The sequence below is a fragment of the Eutrema salsugineum genome, unplaced genomic scaffold (genome assembly GCF_000478725.1).
Source record: "Eutrema salsugineum unplaced genomic scaffold, Eutsalg1_0 scaffold_10, whole genome shotgun sequence".
NCBI classification, from domain to species: Eukaryota; Viridiplantae; Streptophyta; class Magnoliopsida; order Brassicales; family Brassicaceae; genus Eutrema; species Eutrema salsugineum.
The window spans coordinates 703,126-712,884 of record NW_006256908.1 but is presented as its reverse complement, the minus strand read 5'-3'; the positions used below and the strand labels follow the sequence as shown (position 1 = coordinate 712,884).

The 9,759-nt window shown below is 44.3% G+C and overlaps 1 non-coding gene across 1 annotated transcript; it reads left to right on the top strand.

The window, feature by feature from the left end:
• On the top strand, nucleotides 1-107 carry LOC112081696. Its single transcript, XR_002896618.1, has one exon. It is a non-coding gene; the product is annotated as a small nucleolar RNA R71 (small nucleolar RNA).
• Nucleotides 108-9,759: the final 9,652 nt, after the last annotated feature.

Below are 9,759 nucleotides of genomic sequence, written 5' to 3'. Positions count from 1 at the left end.
AAGCCGTGGTGGGGGCATTGGTTAGTGTAGCTTCTAAACCGTTCCCAAGCCTCGCTAAAGCTCTCGTTGTTGTGCTGCGTGAAGCTTGATATCTGGTTTCTGAGCTTAGCCGTGCGTGATGTGGAAAAGAACTTTGATAAGAACGCCAGTTTACACTGCTCCCAGGTTTGTATAGAACCCCTCGGGAGGTTCTTTTCCCACTGGTGAGCTTTATCACCGAGGCTGAATGGGAACAAGCGTAGCTTGAAGCTATCTTCCGAGACACCATTGATCTTAGTTAGGTCGCAAACCCGATCAAACTGATCTAGATGCTCAAGAGGGTCTTCTCCGGCTAGACCGTGGAACTTTGAGTTCTGCACCATGTTGAGGAGGGAAGCTTTAACTTCAAAGTTGTTATTTTGAACTGGTGGAGCTTGAATCCCAGCTCGGTATTGGTGCGCATTAGCTCGGTCGTTCTCTCCAACAAAGACCGGATGAGGTTGTCTCTGAGCTTGTGGCGGTGGCGGATGAACATGGTGGGCTTGTTGCTCGTTTCTATTAGCTTGTTGTTGGTTTTGCTGAGCAAGCCTTTCGTTCCTCTGAGCCTGTTGTTGGTTAACATAGGCTTGTTGTTCATTCCTGCCTGCCTGCGCCTGATTAGCATGAGCCTGGTGCTCGGTTTCTTGAGCCTGTTGCTCGATTCTTTGCTGTTCTGCCATTCCAAGTCTTTCAAAATGCCGTTCCCTCTCGCGAGCTCGCCTCTCAATCCGGTTGATGTTGTCGTCGTACGGTAGAGGCGGTTCTGTGCTCCGAGACCTGGTTTTCATGCACCTGAAAGCAACACAAGAACTCGCAAAGAAGTTAGTAAGACAAAGAAAGGTAAAATCTTGATCTCAAGAACAAACAAAAGACTAATGCTCCGACAAGTTGGCAACGGCGCCAATTGATAGATATGACTTTTTAGGTCTCAGGGCTATCAATCCCCTTGTCAAAGTAGTACTAGAGGTGTCAATCCAGACTTGTCAACGAGACACTAGTCTATGTTGTTTGTTTATTTAAGTCAAGATAAAAAGAGTGAAGGTTTTGCTAAGCTAAATAACAACGATTAAACATGTAAGTAAAGTAAATGATGAGAATCAAACAAGGCAAAGATGCAAATGATAACTAAACGATTCAGATGATGATAATATGTAATAAAGCAAGGGACTTTAGACGAGATACTTGACTCGGGTGCTTCCAAGTTCAACTAGTTGGTTAATGAATCAAAACATCAAGCGGTTTCATTTAACTTTGAACTCAAGGCATGTTAATTTTCTCATGAAAGTATTAAGCATCTAAACTGATTCTCCTTCATACCAAAAATGTCTTTTGAGAAGCATCGAATCAATCAGCAATAAGAATCAGTTCAAAAATGTCATTTAAGAGAACAAACTATCACTCTCGCGATGAAAGACTCTTAAACCCATAACCGAGTGGTTCAGACATTTCTACAAACACTTTTGATGCGAGATATGTCTCAGATCTGAACCTCAAGTGATGTGCTTGGATCCAGCCTAGAGATCTCGTCGGTTAAGGAATGAAACATGCAAGACTAGACACCTAAACCCACTAATCTACCTTGAAAGCACCCTAATCTACTCATCTAAAGCCACTTAAACGACTACTCACTAATCATAACAAGCTCATTAAGCCTTTTGCAAGACGTGTAGCTAGTCATGATGAGGAGTTTAATGATAGATGACAAAAGAAAATAAAGAAAGAACAAGATTTCTGATGCAAAAACGAGATATCGGATTAGACTGATCAAGTTTCACAAAAGAGGTAAGTTCTTAAAGCCAAAAACAGATAAGAGATAAGATGATTAGGTTTTTAGTCTCAAAATGTATATATAGCAAAGGTAAAGTGTCGCGGGTCAGCCCGGAACAAACCGGGTACTGAACCGCGTTCTTGGGTTGATGGGTGAGTGCCACGGTGTGTCGGAGAGTGAAGCCGAGGTCTTCATGTCGAGGAGTGCACGTGAGTCCAGATCCAAATGAAGATCTCGTGAAGAACACGTCAAAAACATGCATGAACCCTAGTCTTCGATCCATCTTCATGTGTGTGTTCTTGGGCAGCTTTGTTCTTGATTCTGGGTTCGTGACAATGGACCTCGGCATGAAATGCCGAGGCGCTTGGTAGTCGAGGGGTTTGAGCGAACAGGGGCCGGCATGCACGCCGAGGTCATTGCGCCGAGGTGCACGTTCAACACTTAGTCGTTTCCAGCTTCATTTTTTACGTGTGCATGCTTTGATTCCAACGTGCCGAGGCGTCAGCACGAGGCCTAGTTCAGGATACTCCCAAAATATGAGCCTTGACTTGGCCGATGTCGAGGTAATGATGCCGAGCCCTGAAGAAACACTTAGCGCGTATCGCAACATATTTGGGCCCGTATCGACCATGTCGCCTTCCGGAAGCAGTAATTTTCGACCCACGACTCCAAATGCTCTGAGACCAGTTCCATAGTCAAGGTGACTCAATAAGCTCGAACTTTGGTGAAGAAACCGTCGGAGCTTGGGAAGTGGAAGGCTTCCTGGATTTCACATCTTTGAACCGCATTGGAATCACCGGGAAATAAGCTGTTTGGACCGATGTGAACTCCGGAGACTTTATCTCTCAAACCACGGCTCCGAATTGAGCGATCCCAACTGTTCTGAAAAGGTCTTTCACAGATCTCAAACTTTGATGAAGACCGGGCAAGCTGATTTGGTCCGGAAAGGCTCCGTCCGCCGTAGCCTTCGTACTCCGCCGTTCGGTTCTCGGGTGCGCGTAATGTTGGTGCATCTTCCGGAGGCTGTATCTTTCTCCCCAGTGGTCCGAATTGGATGATTCCAACTGTTCTGGGATCTTTGTTTGATTATCTCCAACTTTGCTGAAGACCCCGCCAACTGGTTCGGACCGGAAGGTTCCCCGGATTGCTGATCTTTGAAACGCGCGGACAAGGACAGATTTTGGTCGAGAAAAGCTTCCCGCGGTAAGGAAAATGGCCGAAGGCTGTGTACCGCGGTAAGCTTTTTGGTCGTAAAGATTCCTTCGCCTCGGCCAAAAACTCAACCCGCGGTATTTACACCTGATCTTCGACCCAGGCTGACTTTGGTCGATCGGTACGGACTTTGGTCGGTGCTGAGCGATCGGTAAGCTTTTTGGTCGAGGTTGAACGATCGGTAAGGATTTTGGCCGAGGTTTCTGTCCGTCCGGTACGCGATTTGGCCGATAAATTCCTCCAAGCGGTTTTCACCATTTTTGACCCTTTTCTTCACCGTCTTCTTCTCTGCTCCTCTTCTTAGGCTCCAAATGACTCCCAAAGCACCTGATAAAGACTTCAAAACATGCAAAACTCTTTGGGACCTAATGCAAGCCCTAAATCCTATTTTCATGCCTAAAGACTCAATTTACATGGGGAAAACACATAATGAGGACTCTAAAATGCACTCTAAATGATGTAAAATATAGACATATCACTTTCTCATCTTGTAAGAGCTTGAAGGTGTACAAGAAGTTTTCACCATTGCTTTCTTTTAAGAACCCAACCTTGATGAGGGTAGCTTCATCAATCAACTCAGGCTTGACCTCAACATCATCAAAGAAAAAGCCTCTTGTTTTTAGAATCTTTGTCACTACCATCCACTGTGCAACTTAGTGAGCTTCTGCCTTTTACCCTCACTCCAAGCAATGTCCTTGTATATCAGCATATGGCGTGCCAAGAATGCACCACCAGTAGGGATGTAGTGTGGGAGATGAAATTCTCTCTTGCTCTTCAAATGACTGATGAGAGGATGTAGACCCATACCCAGTAGTTCCATGTCAGCTAGATGCACCACACCATCATTGTGCTTGGTAAAGAACATTTGGCAAAGCACTTTGTGAGCATAGCGGATGGCTGGGTTTCTTATCCATGAAGTCTTGCATCTTCCTCCTCTGAAGCTCCCAAAAGCAATTGTATCCCACAGGTCAGTAATCATGTGATCAGGGTATGTGAACTTCAATGTCTCATCCTGTGTAGGTCTTGAGAAGGCAAAGATCTCATCTAATTCCTTGAAGCTCACATGGTATTTTGGACCATTGATTGTGAACTCTATATGCCCAAGACCATTTCCCTCCATGATCCTCTGATCTCTTAGGCCATATCCACAAACTTCAAGGGATGCAAGGAACTCTTGTGTTACTCCATCATGAGCCACATCTTTCATCTCAAAGAATCCACCAAATCCCATGTTGTTAAAAATGAGCTGAACCTCTTCAAGAAGCCCCATCTTTTTCAGCAGCTCCATATCAGGGAACTTGATTTGCAGCACCTTTACATCCTTGAACATAGCAAAGAAGTCATCAAAATTTAGTTCTTTGTCCTCAGGTTCTGGTTTTGTCTTTGCTTTCTTAACCGGCTGCAATGCAACTTCAGGATCACTCTCTGTTTCTTCTTCATCCTCAGCCACAGCCACCTCTTTTCCTTTCCTCTGAACAGCTCCAACCAGCACCAGTTCTTTACCAGAACTCCTTGAAGTAGAAGCCTTGGTTTTCTTTGGTGCAGCCACATCCTTTACTTTCTTCTCAGCTGGATTCTTTGGCTTCCTTTGTTTCTTTTGTTTCTTGAAAACTTTATGCCCAAAAGGTATAATCTGATCCTCTGAAGCTCCAGCTTTCTCTTTTTTTGATTTCTCCATGGCCGCTGTTCTTTTTGTTCCTCCCATCCTGCATTTTCTCAAACAGTTGTGAGCACCAGAGCAAGAGAATAACAAAATTTTTCCAAAAAATTCACCAAGTTCATGTGTGGCACAGATCGATTTCACTAGAAAAGAATGTGTCTTAAGCTGGTTAAAAACTCAATAAACTCAAAGCAATGGCAAGAAGCAATGCACACAAAGAGTTCAGCTTGAAACACAATTTCTAAAAAAAAATCGAGATACTTGATGAATTTCAAGAAATTTCTCAAAAGATCCAAGAACAGGTTATTCTCAAGCAAGATCCATGCATTTCCTATCCATTCTACTTGCACAACATTCACAAAATGATTCCAAGGTATCAAGAGGCCTATTAAAATCGATTCCATTTGTTTCCTGTTCATGAACAGTACACTAAGACATGGAAAAGGTGAGTTTTAACAGACTAAAGTACCTTGGAATCTTCAAGTTTCGAGTGAAAAACGAATGTGCAGCAAGAAACTATACAGGATTACGAGTTCAATGCAGTTGGAATTCCTCAATTTGGTTCAAGAACGAGAGAGATATGAGAGTTTAAAGTTCAAGAAATGGTGAGAAAGGGAGCAAACTCGTGTGAAGAAGAAGGCTAGGTGGGGAACAGCTGTATGGCGCGTCTTTGACCGGTCAACGTCCGTACGTTCAACGATTTTCAAAAATTTTGCCGCGCCATCGTTGACCGTGGCACGTGACCGTGTCAAAACCCGAGTATGTATGTTTTCTTTGCCGCGGCCTAGTTGTTCCGTGCCTCTTGACCGTGGCAAACCCCGAAGATCTGCTTCATTTGCAACCTGTGCCACGGTCAAATCTTCTTCCCGTGGCAAACACTGAGCCTCGGTCAAATCCTCTTTTTCCCTGCCACGGCCAGATCTTTAACCCGTGCCTTCCGACCGTGTCAAACGCCGAACATTGGCCCAATTCTCTTTGCTTTGCCACGGCCGGGTCTTCTTCCCGTGTCCTTTATCCGTGTCAATCCCGAACCATGTTCATTCCAAACATGTTTTGCCATGGTCAGCTTCATGTCCATGTCTCGTGGCCGTGTCAAAACCCGAACCATGGCTCCTTTTCTCTTACCTTTGCCACGGCCACCTGCGGTTCCGTGTCCCTTGACCGTGGCGAACCCCGAATGGTTGCTTCTTTTGCCACGGTCACACCTAAGACCGTGATTCCACCCTCGTGGCAAAGCTAAAAATCTTGCCACGCCTTGTTATCTGACCGTGGCCGGCGACCGTGCTCAAAACCGGGCATAAGCTTTTGCCCACTCTTTCATTCCTTTTCATCGTTTATTCACTTCCCAAGGGTCCAAACTCAAACCTGTAACCTGTAGGCACTAAAAAAACCCATCAAAACATCCTAAAACATAAAAAAAAAGAAAGAAATCAAAAGATCAGAAGCATATTGACAAAAGATAAGCTTGGGGTGTCTCCCAAGAGCACTTTGTTTAAAGTCTCTAAGTTTGACTTTGGGAACCTGTTTAACTGGCTGGTGGTGGATCAAGAAGGGGAACTGATGTAGCTTCCTCCTTCTTTTGTGAAACCAGATAGTGCTTGATCCTTTGGTCATTTACCACAAACTCTTGACCATTCTTTCCTTCTAACACAACAGCTCCGTATGGCCTGACTTCAAAAACTTTAAAGGGACCAGACCATCTAGACTTAAGTTTTCCAGGAAACAACTTAAGCCCAGAGTTGAACAGCAACACCAGATCACCATCCTTGAACTCCCTTTTCAGAATCTTTTGATCATGCAGAGCTTTGGTCTTCTCCTTATAGATCTTTGAGCTCTCAAAAGCCCCAAGCCTTATCTCTTCAAGTTTATGGAGTTGAATGACCCTTTTCTCTTGAGCTGTGTTGATATCAAAGTTCAGAAACTTCACAGCCCACAAAGCCTTGTACTCCAACTCCACAGGAAGGTGGCAGCTCTTCCCATATAGCAGATTGAAAGGTGATGTCCCAATAGGAGTTTTAAAGGCAGTCCTATAAGCCCACAATGCATCATCTAGCCTTTTGCTCCAATCTTTTCTGCTTGAGCTAACAGTCCTCTCAAGAATGGCCTTGATCTGTCTATTAGATACTTCAACCTGGCCACTAGTTTGAGGATGATAAGGAGTAGCTACCTTGTGTTTCACTCCATGCTTTCTCAGCAATCCCTCCAAAGTCTTGTTCACAAAATGAGATCCTCCATCAGAGATAGCAACCCTGGGTACTCCAAATCTTGGGAAGATAATGTTCTTGAACAACTTCACTACTACCTTGGAATCATTGGTAGGGGAAGCAATGGCCTCAACCCATTTGGACACATAGTCCACAGCAACAAGTATATACTGATTCCCATAGGATGAAATGAAGGGCCCCATGAAGTCAATCCCCCAGCAATCAAAGATCTCAACTTCTAGAATTGGGTTTTGAGGCATCTCACTCCTCTTTGATATGTTCCCATGCCTCTGACAGGCATCACATGCTGAAACAACTAGCTGAGCATCTTTGAACATTGTGGGCCACCAAAACCCACTCTGAATAACCTTGGCCACAGTCTTGAATGCTCCCATGTGACCCCCAAAAGCTGAACCATGACACTCTTGCAACACAGGTTGCATCTCCTCCTCAGCAAGACACCTTCTATACAGCTGATCTTTGTTCAGGACATAGAGGTAAGGCCCATCCCAATGGTATCTTTGAACATCTCTGAAGAACTTCTTCCTGTGGTAAGCATCTAATTCAGGTGGTTCCACTCCACAAGCAAGATAGTTCACTATATCAGCAAACCAGGGCGTACTCTTCTCTTGAATGCTATCTACTTCTTCAAACTCCAAGTAAGAATGGAGCACCATCAGTGATTCCTCAGGAAGACTGTCATTGAGAGGCACAGAATCTATTCTCAACCTAGAGAGATGGTCTGCAGCTCCATTCTCTATCCCCTTTTTGTCTTGTACTTCCATATCAAACTCTTGAAGTAGAAGAACCCATCTTAATAGTCTTGGCTTGGCATCTTTCTTGGTCATCAGATACATGAGTGCTGCATGATCAGTATATACAATGACTTTTGATCCCACCAGGTAGCTTCTGAATTTATCAAAGGCAAAGACTATTGCCAGCATTTCCTTCTCAGTAGTAGCATACTTTTCTTGTGCAGAGTCAAGTGTTCTACTGGAATAGTAGATAACATGTAGCTTCCTGTCCCTCCTTTGCCCAAGAACTGCTCCAACTGCAAAATCAGATGCATATGTCATAACCTCAAAAGGAAGGGACCAGTCTGGTGCCTGGACTATTGCTACACTGACTAATGCATCCTTGATCAACTTGAAGGCCTCTTCACATTCAGCATCAAAGATGAAATCAACTTCTTTACACAACAGCCTTGTCAAGGGCCTGGCAATTCTTGAGAAGTCTTTGATAAATCTTCTGTAAAACCCTGCATGCCCAAGAAAACTCCTTATCCCTTTGACTAAAGTGGGAGTTTGCAGATTCACCATCACTTCCACCTTTGCTCTGTCAACCTCTATGCCCTTCTCAGATATCTTGTGCCCAAGAACTATTCTTTCCTGCACCATGAAGTGGCATTTCTCCGAGTTCAACACAAAGTTATGCTGCTCACATCTCTCCACGACCTGTGACAAATTGGAGAGACAATCCGAGAAGGATGAGCCATAGACACTAAAATCATCCATGAACACCTCCACCTTCTCTTCAATGATGTCAGAGAAGATATGCATCATGCAACGTTGAAATGTGGCAGGGGCATTACAGAGACCAAAAGGCATTTGCCTGTATGCAAAAGTACCTCGAGTACCCATCGAGAAAACAAAAGAAGGGGTGGTTTTCAAGCCTCTCTAACATCTGATTAATGAAAGGTAAAGGAAAATGATCCTTCCTAGAGGCTGCATTGAGATTTCTATAGTCTATACACATTCTGTGTCCTGTGACAGTCCTAGTAGCTATCAGCTCATCCTTCTCGTTTTTAACTACTGTGATCCCATCCTTCTTCGGCACAACATGAACAGGAGACACCCATCTTGAGTCAGAGATTGGGTAAATTATCCCTGCCTCAAGAAGTTTTAGTATCTCCTTCTTAACCACTTCCTTAAGGTCGTTGATACTCAATAGAGGACATAGATTGGTCCTCCAGGTGAATCCTGTGGGTGCAAATGTCAGGAGATATCCTCTAATATCAGCCAAAGAATATCCTATGGCTCTCCTGAACTTTCTTATTTCACTAAGCAATGCACTCTCTTGATGCTCTAATAAGCTATCATTGATGATTACTGGATATGTGGAGTTTAAGCCCAATAAAGCATACCTGAGCCCTGTTGGAAAGGCTTGAGCTCAACAGGGGGTGCATCAGCCTCATTTCAATCCTGGTCCAAGCTGCTTTGGCTGGTGTCTGATCCTTTGATAGCAAAAATCTCAGAGCCACTTTGTTCAAGTTCCAAAAACCTTGTCTCAAGATCCAGCTCTCTAGCATTGTCCAAATACAACTTGTACACTTCACTTGCTTCTGCTAAGAGCCCATTGTCTCCTTGTTCTTGAGTTAGAGCAGCTTGAATAGGGTTTGGTCCACCATAGTTCCAACAGCAGGCGCCGGTTCAACAACAGTTTCAGCCACCAACGGTTCAACAATAGCCACAGATGGGGACAGATATGGTTGGTATTCTTCAACAACTACTTCAGGGTCAACAGATCTTTGCAAGCCAGAATGCAGCCATGCAGCAGGAAATCAAGGAACTAAAGCAGAACCAGGCCTCAAGCTCAAGGAACCAAGGTCACCTACCTGGAAAACAAGAACCCAACCTCAAGGAATATGCTAAGGCCATTACACTGAGGAGTGGAAAGGAGTTACCTGCTATTGAGAACAACAGTGTGATCATTGAGGACAATGATCAAACTGAGGGGGAGGCAGCCTTAACAGATGATCAAGTTGCTGAGAAACCAAGGACAGAAAAGGGTAAAGAGGTAGCAAAGGAACCTGGACCAGAGAAGACATATGTGCCACCACCTCCATACCAACCCAAGCTCCCATTTCCAGGGAGATTCAAGAAGCAACTTGTGGACAG